The sequence below is a fragment of the Coregonus lavaretus genome (genome assembly GCF_964263955.1).
Source record: "Coregonus lavaretus genome assembly, chromosome: 38".
Taxonomy (NCBI): domain Eukaryota; kingdom Metazoa; phylum Chordata; class Actinopteri; order Salmoniformes; family Salmonidae; genus Coregonus; species Coregonus lavaretus.
The window spans coordinates 6,715,956-6,725,333 of NC_140025.1; positions in this window are offsets into that span (position 1 = coordinate 6,715,956).

The following is a 9,378-nucleotide window of genomic DNA, read 5'->3' on the forward strand; positions in this document are numbered from 1 at the left end:
CTGATAACACCTTGGCTATTTGAACCGGGCGATTGTGCCATCTAGCGAGATGTCATGGGTTTCACTTGAATTTGTAAGGTGCCTTTCCATATTGTGCGGTGCGCGTAAAAGCGAAGAGAATGTGGCAACAAGCCATGGTGAAAATGGTATTGAGAAATAATGTAGTTGGCAGCTATACTACAACCTCTCATCTTGTAAAATAGTGTGTAGTAGTCTATGGCCTAATCGATGTAATGCATAGTCTATAATAGGAAAATAACCAACATCGAATAACAGAGCACGATATTGAAATAATTGTTGCCTTATTATTTAAAAAATGAATGAGATTTGAAATCGTCTCAGTTTATCAACATCTGAGGATTATGGAATCATGGCCAGTGTAGTCTATCTATAATGATTTATAATCATATTTGTGTTGCTTCAGTGAATGTTGAGGTCTCTAAGGACAAATGTATAGGCCAGTGGATGCCTGCCAGTCTGACTCTTCAAGTTGGCACGCATCAATGCAGACGCCAAGGAGGACTAGGTCGGGTGCTGTAGAGTGCAGAGAACGTGTCCATCATTTCATTCATAAGAGCCGGAGCAACAGAGCCCGTTTATTCCCCCTCTCTTGCCTCGCTGCTGACATGCAGTCTTTCTTGTCTCCATTTAACAAGGCGATCTTAGTGGCTTTGTTTATTTTTGCCATCTTACTCATTCTTTATGTAATACTATGGTATATATGCCGAGACGTGGATTGCGACCACGGAATCTGACGCTTATCGTGAGAAAAGCAGACGATACCCCGACTTTAGCTTATACGGAGACGCGCCAGGGTGACCCTTTGGTAAGTCCAGCGGCGCGTCTTGAGTGCTCTGACCATAAGCTCAAGGTGCGTCATTTAACCAACCGTAACATGGAAATCGTTTGTATATATTGCTCATGTGGAGTAAAATATGTGCAGTTCCTTTCATGTGTATCGTGTAGGCTGAATAGCCTATTGAATTTTATCTCCAACGTGTTGCGCCACATTCGTGTTAGCATGAGGTAGGCTATTGCAAAGCAGGGGAAATGTTTCCCTTAATTTCTATTGGCATTCATTCTAGGAAATTGTCATAATAATATTTTATAATTCAGTAAAACGTATATTAGTGGGCAAGCTGCTATCGTGTGACAAAGAAGGCGGGAAGGAGGATCAGGCTACACGGTTTTGAAGCATCCTTGTCACCCTTATCCCCCTCGCAAATGTCCCGTTATTGGTCATCCAACAAAAAACACCGTTGACAATTCATAGAGACATGAGGAGGCATCGATAACATTTGAAATTCTATTTAATCCTTCTGGTTCTGATTCTGATTTTGGTTCATCCACAATTGGAAAGCGTGATGGGAATAGATGGGACTGATTTTATTCTATGAATATTTCAATTCTGCGGAATGTCCTGTAAATTCTTACCTTTAAAACAGCTCTGCTTTGATATTTTAGTTCATTTGACCTTATACTGTGTCTTGTGTATCCAACATTAGATGTAATAACGCTGCAATAACAAAATCCCAACCGTCTCTATAAATATTTGCATTGAATTCAAAGAGAAAGCATTTTGATGCAGACACTCAGCATATAGCCTATTAATATTGTTGGATAATAATTTAGGCCTACTGCCCCCAGTAGTCTATTCTACAATAAATAAAAAGTATCATTTAATAATTCCACGCAGTCTGAACTTCCCACCCACACTGAAAAAAAGAAGGTTCTTAAAAGGTTCTTCCTCAGCTCTTAAGGTTCCTTGGATAACTCTTGCCTGGATAAAGAACCGTTGACTTAAGTGTGGGGTTCTTGATGTGGATCTACTGTTCTTCAGAAGTCTAAAAGCTTCTTGAAATAAATGGAAGCCTGCATACATTTAAATTAGAGTTAAATGAACACTCAGCTGTGTAAAAGAACCCCAATGTTGGTGTTAATAACCAGAGTTGAACCAAAACCATACAATACAGGACCAGAAGTATGTGGACACCTTCTCGTCGAACATCTCATTCCAAAATCATGGGCATTAATATGGAGTTGGTCCCCCCTTTGCTGCTACAACAGCCTCCACTCTTCTGGGAAGGCTTTCCACTAGATGTTGGAAGATTGCTGCGGACACTTGCTTCCATTCAGCCACAAGAGCATTAGTGAGGTCGGGCACTGATGTTGGGCGATTAGGCCTGGCTCGCTGTTGGTGTTCCAATTCATCCCAAAGGTGTTCGATGGGGTTAAGGTCATGTCGGCAAGCTTTACACCACTCCAGCCAATGCTTGGCATTGCGCATGGTGATCTTAGGCTTGTGTGTGGCTGCTTGGCCATGGAAACCCATTTCATGTAGCCCCCGACGAACAGTTATTGTGCTGACGTTGCTTCCAGAGGCAGTTTGGAACTCGGTAGTGAGTGTTGCAACTGAGGACAGACGATTTTTACGCACTACGCGCTTCAGCACTCGGCGGTCCTGTTCTGTGAGCTTGTGTGGCCTACCACTTCGTGTCTGAACCGTTGTTGCTCCTAGACGTTTCCACTTCACAATAACAGCACTTACAGTTGACCGGGGCAGCTCTAGCAGGGCAGAAATTTGACGAGCGGACTTGTTGGAAAGTTGGCATCCTATGACGGTGCCACATTGAAAGTGACTGAGCTCTTCTGTTTTCCTATGGAGATTGCATGGCTGTCTGCTTGATTTTATACACCTGTCAGCAACAGGTGTGGCTGAAATAGCCGAATCCACTAATTTGAAGGGGTGCCCACATACTTTTGTATATATAGTGTATTTCCCAGCATGCTCTATTGCTGGTTGAGTTTTAGAATTGTTTGTTTCAATATTTATGTTCTTGCATGTATGTTGATAACTAGTTAATCTTATGCTACTCAAATATAAATAACATACATTTTCCGAAACTATTCCAATATGTTACTTGGACTTATCGCACCCTTTACTGAAATGGTTGTTCCAGTTTAGATGCTTTAGGTAGTCTCATATGTTATTCTTCCCAACCCTCGCAGTCATTCTGAATGCAGGTTACGGGTGAATAAAAATTCAAAATGTTGGATATCCCCACTCTGGCTGGATTCCAATAGGAATTTATACATAACTTTGCAAGCCAGCATAATGTGACTTGAAAGCCTGATGTGGCCTGTAAACTATGAGTTTCAGGCCACTGTATTTGGGTAAAACTAGGCCCTCAAAAGAAGGCCTAATGAAATATTTATTGTATCGTCTTAAAGCTGCAATATATAACTATTTGGGCGACCTGACCAAATTCACATAGAAATCTGAGTTACAGATCTGTAATTCTCATTGAAAGCAAGTCTAAGAAGTGGTTGATCTGTTCTATGTGCACTATTTCTTTGCTTCCCGTTCTTAAGTTTAGTTTTTGCAGATTTTACATTCAGTTATGTACACCAGCTTCAAACAGCTGAAAATACAATATTTTTGGTTATGGAAAATATATTTCACAGCGATTTAGATGGTACAATGATTCTCTACAATATACTTGCTTGTTTTGTCACATAAACTGAAATTAGGCTAATTATTCCAATTTTATCAACCTGGAAATGGCGAAGCGATTTCTGCATAGTGCATCTTTAAAGTATTTAATTGTAATGACAAGATATTCACTTAGGATCTCACTTTGTGAAGGCCACATGACTTAATATGAAAGAATGCAACAACTATGTCTCTGTCACTAGCAAAAAAAAATCGAGGGTGCCTTTCGAGTTATTTTTTTGATTCTTAAAACCATACAGCAGCGCTATTCAATTCTGGTCCTGGAGGGCCGAGTTCTTCAGAGACCCTAAAATGGTTCCCCTATGGCATCGTCTCAAGAACCTTATTTGGTTCCAACTTGCACCTTTATTTTTAAGAGTGCAGTCTGAACTGACTTTCTGCATCCAAAATGGCACCCTATTCCCTATGTAGACGCAGCTGATACTCCTCACAGGAGACCTCTAAATAGAGAGAAATGTGTTTACATAACACTTTAAAGGGGGAGCTTACCCACCTGCTCTGCTCTAGCCTACCGCTCTATTAATTCCAGCAAAGGTAAACCTGAAGTTTGTCAATCCCTCAGGGGGCCTTCATGGAATGAGCTCCCTGCTGTTTGACAGACCACAAAGACAGTGCACTTTCCTGACAGTGGAAGCAACATCATCGAAACACACAACAATGGGTTGACTTGACAGACTATGTCTGTCATTGATGCTGTCTTGTAACATTTCTAGGACAGTCTTTAATAACCAACATCTGAGGCATTCTATCACTATGAGGCCAGTGAGTCAGTCACACTACAATGCTATTTGGAGAACAGCAAAAACATGCAAAAATGACCCAAGCCATTATCACCTTGGCTGCTGTAGCTTCATGTAGCCGATCTACAAATACATAGCTTATTAGCTATACAATTAGCCCCTACACATTAACTCACATTAACTCAGCACCGGGATTAAAAACTATAATTTAATACAGAAGGATTTGTTAGCAAAACAAGTATTTTATAAACAAAAGGTAAACAAATACCTTTCCTTTACAGAAAAAAAAGTTTGTGCAGTTGTACAGCTAATTTCCTGCAATTCACATTTTGCCATTACTTATGCCATGTTAATATGATATCTGAGTGAAAGTGACTAACAAAATCAATGGGGGTCCCCTGGAGGTCAGGGCCCCTGGAGGTCAGGGCCCCTGGGTAATTTGGCCATAATTACTACAAGTCTAGATAGTTGGCTAGACTAACTAGACTAATTAACCAATCAAAAACAATGACTGGCATTGGCTAATTGAGTGACTGTCAGTGAGTAACAAGAAGAAACTGCTAATGCACAATACATTTTCGAAATTGCACCTTGTGTATTGTACTATTCTAACTCTCAACACTAAGACAACACTGTGGTCCTCTGTAGCTCAGCTGGTAGAGCACGGCGCTTGTAACGCCAAGGTAGTGGGTTCGATCCCCGGGACCACCCATACACAAAAATGTATGCACGCATGACTGTAAGTCGCTTTGGATAAAAGCGTCTGCTAAATGGCATATTATATTATTATTATATTATATTATATATATTATAAGACCCCGAGTGAGTCCTAAAATTCAAAACCTCGGTGTCCTCTTATATAGCTTCGGCCATGGTTCTGGTACTTTAATGAGCTGGCTAGCCAGCTAACGGTAGATAGCTAAAAAGCTAGCAACAAACCAAAACATTGTCTTGAAAGTAGATTTTAGTTGCCTGGCTTGCTATTGATATATCCTAAATACATTTTGAAACGCATGTTTTTTTTGGTGCAAAAACATTTGCAGGTAACATTGCTATTTGGACCAGATTGTTGCGATGTCATGCAGACTGCCGTTTTTGTGTTTATGCTTTTTCATAATGACAAGGACAAGTTTGATGTCGGACAACAACAATAGAAAGTTCATGATTGAATGCATCTTGCCAAAGACGGTAAGATGAAAGGTGATGTTTATACTGAGGACTTTTAAATATATTACCGCAATCCAGTAGCGGTGCATGGGTAAAATCACCGGGGACGCCAATCCAGAAGAAAAAGCCATATTACAACCTATGTGTTGTGATAATTGCGATGGTTGCTCTATAACCTGTTAGTTTATATGCCTTGACACTGTGATATATAGACCTAAGGCCGAGACAATAAGAAGACACAGTGGCAATATAAATTCAACCACACATTTGTTTTATTAGAAAACTGGAGAGCAACGTCTGTCCGGTGAAGTCCACAAAACATATTGCATGTAACAAACCTACATGACCTACAGCAAGGTCAAGCAAGGTAATGTTTCCAACATTTTCAGACTACTAAACAACTGTTGATTTAGAAACGGAAGTTACCGCAAGTCGCAAAGAAAACAGGAGCTGCCTCCACTATTCCAGCACCATTTCAATATTTCAACATCATCTAATCACATATGCTTAGTTTAATACAGTGACAACTAAAAGATACCAAAAGCAATTTAGTCCAATCAACGTAAGCTAAATTTGATGTGGCTGTCCATGGAACTGATTTCTGTGTGTGTGTGTGTGTGTGTGCATGTGTGCCTGCATGTAGAAAAACATGTTGACTCACCCTACTTGTAGAGAAATGGCAATGCCATCCTCCTTTTTCATGATGCCTAAATGGTGTATGACTCTGTTATACAGTACACGCTTCTAGTTTGTGTTGTCCTAGGCTACCTGGCTAAAATACCAGCTCACTAGCTTAACCGCAATCATGACTAGGTCGGTTGGCGGAAATCGCCGGCAATACGTTTCCGATATAAAGAAAAGTGTGCAAAATGTTGGCGGAATGCTAAAGTTGGTGGAATGCTTAAATTGGCAGGTTTTCGTCTCTACTGAAAGGGATAAACTAGGGGTCCCCAAACTTTTTGGGCCCATGACCCCATTTTGATATTACATTTACATTTTCGTCATTTAGCAGACGCTCTTATCCAGAGCGACTTACAAATTGGTGCATTCACCTTATAGCCAGTGGGATAACCACTTTACAATATGTATTTTTTATTTTAATTTTTTTGGGGGGTGGGGTAAGGGCGGGTAGAAGGATTACTTTATCCTATCCCAGGTATTCCTTAAAGAGGTGGGGTTTCAAGTGTCTCCGGAAGGTGGTGAGTGACTCCGCTGTCCTGGCGTCGTGAGGGAGCTTGTTCCATCATTGGGGTGCCAGAGCAGCGAACAGTTTTGACTGGGCTGAGCGGGAACTGTGCTTCCGCAGAGGTAGGGGGGCCAGCAGGCCAGAGGTGGATGAACGCAATGCCCTCGTTTGGGTGTAGGGACTGATCAGAGCCTGAAGGTACGGAGGTACCGTTCCCCTCACAGCTCCGTAGGCAGGCACCATGGTCTTGTAGCAGATGCGAGCTTCGACTGGAAGCCAGTGGAGTGTGCGGTGGAGCGGGGTGACGTGAGAGAACTTGGGAAGGTTGAACACCAGACGGGCTGCTGCATTCTGTATGAGTTGTAGGGGTTTAATGGCACAGGCAGGGAGCCCAGCCAACAGCGAGTTGCAGTAATCCAGACGGGAGATGACAAGTGCCTGGATTAGGACCTGTGCCACTTCCTGTGTAAGGCAGGGTCGTACTCTCCGAATGTTGTAGAGCATGAACCTACAGGATCGGGACACCGCCTTGATGTTAGCGGAGAACGACAGGGTGTTGTCCAGGGTCACGCCAAGGCTCTTCGCACTCTGGGAGGAGGACACAACGGAGTTGTCAACCGTGATGGCAAGATCATGGAACGGGCAGTCCATCCCCGGGAGGAAGAGCAGCTCCGTCTTGCCGAGGTTCAGCTTGAGGTGGTGATCCGTCATCCACACTGATATGTCTGCCAGACATGCAGAGATGCGATTCGCCACCTGGTAATCAGAAGGGGGAAAGGAGAAGATTAGTTGTGTGTCGTCTGCGTAGCAATGATAGGAGAGGCCATGTGAGGATATGACAGAGCCAAGTGACTTGGTGTATAGCGAGAATAGGAGAGGGCCTAGAACTGAGCCCTGGGGGACACCAGTGGTGAGAGCACGTGGTGCGGAGACAGATTCTCGCCACGCCACTTGGTAGGAGCGACCGGTCAGGTAGGACGCAATCCAAGAGTGAGCCGCGCCGGAGATGCCCAGCTCGGAGAGGGTAGAGAGGAGGATCTGATGGTTCACAGTATCAAAGGCAGCAGACAGGTCTAGAAGGACAAGAGCAGAGAAGAGAGAGTTAGCTTTAGCAGTGCGGAGAGCCTCCGTGACACAGAGCAGTCCCAGTTGAATGACCAGACTTGAAACCTGACTGGTTTGGATCAAGAAGGTCATTCTGAGAGAGATAGCAAGAGAGTTGGCTAAAGACGGCACGCTCAAGAGTTTTGGAGAGAAAAGAAAGAAGGGATACTGGTCTGTAGTTGTTGACATCAGAGGGATCGAGTGTTGGTTTTTTGAGAAGGGGTGCAACTCTCGCTCTCTTGAAGACGGAAGGGACATAGCCAGCAGTCAAGGATGAGTTGATGGGTGAGGTAAGGGAGAAGGTCACCGGAGATGGTCTGGAGAAGAGAGGAGGGGATAGGGTCAAGCGGGCAGATTGTTGGGCGGCCGGCCGTCACAAGTCGCAAGATTTTATTTGGAGAGAGAGGGGAGAAAGATGCCCTCGTTTGGGTGTAGGGACTGATCAGAGCCTGAAGGTACGGAGGTACCGTTCCCCTCACAGCTCCGTAGGCAGGCACCATGGTCTTGTAGCAGATGCGAGCTTCGACTGGAAGCCAGTGGAGTGTGCGGTGGAGCGGGGTGACGTGAGAGAACTTGGGAAGGTTGAACACCAGACGGGCTGCTGCATTCTGTATGAGTTGTAGGGGTTTAATGGCACAGGCAGGGAGCCCAGCCAACAGCGAGTTGCAGTAATCCAGACGGGAGATGACAAGTGCCTGGATTAGGACCTGTGCCACTTCCTGTGTAAGGCAGGGTCGTACTCTCCGAATGTTGTAGAGCATGAACCTACAGGATCGGGACACCGCCTTGATGTTAGCGGAGAACGACAGGGTGTTGTCCAGGGTCACGCCAAGGCTCTTCGCACTCTGGGAGGAGGACACAACGGAGTTGTCAACCGTGATGGCAAGATCATGGAACGGGCAGTCCATCCCCGGGAGGAAGAGCAGCTCCGTCTTGCCGAGGTTCAGCTTGAGGTGGTGATCCGTCATCCACACTGATATGTCTGCCAGACATGCAGAGATGCGATTCGCCACCTGGTAATCAGAAGGGGGAAAGGAGAAGATTAGTTGTGTGTCGTCTGCGTAGCAATGATAGGAGAGGCCATGTGAGGATATGACAGAGCCAAGTGACTTGGTGTATAGCGAGAATAGGAGAGGGCCTAGAACTGAGCCCTGGGGGACACCAGTGGTGAGAGCACGTGGTGCGGAGACAGATTCTCGCCACGCCACTTGGTAGGAGCGACCGGTCAGGTAGGACGCAATCCAAGAGTGAGCCGCGCCGGAGATGCCCAGCTCGGAGAGGGTAGAGAGGAGGATCTGATGGTTCACAGTATCAAAGGCAGCAGACAGGTCTAGAAGGACAAGAGCAGAGAAGAGAGAGTTAGCTTTAGCAGTGCGGAGAGCCTCCGTGACACAGAGCAGTCCCAGTTGAATGACCAGACTTGAAACCTGACTGGTTTGGATCAAGAAGGTCATTCTGAGAGAGATAGCAAGAGAGTTGGCTAAAGACGGCACGCTCAAGAGTTTTGGAGAGAAAAGAAAGAAGGGATACTGGTCTGTAGTTGTTGACATCAGAGGGATCGAGTGTTGGTTTTTTGAGAAGGGGTGCAACTCTCGCTCTCTTGAAGACGGAAGGGACATAGCCAGCAGTCAAGGATGAGTTGATGGGTGAGGTAAGGGAGAAGGTCA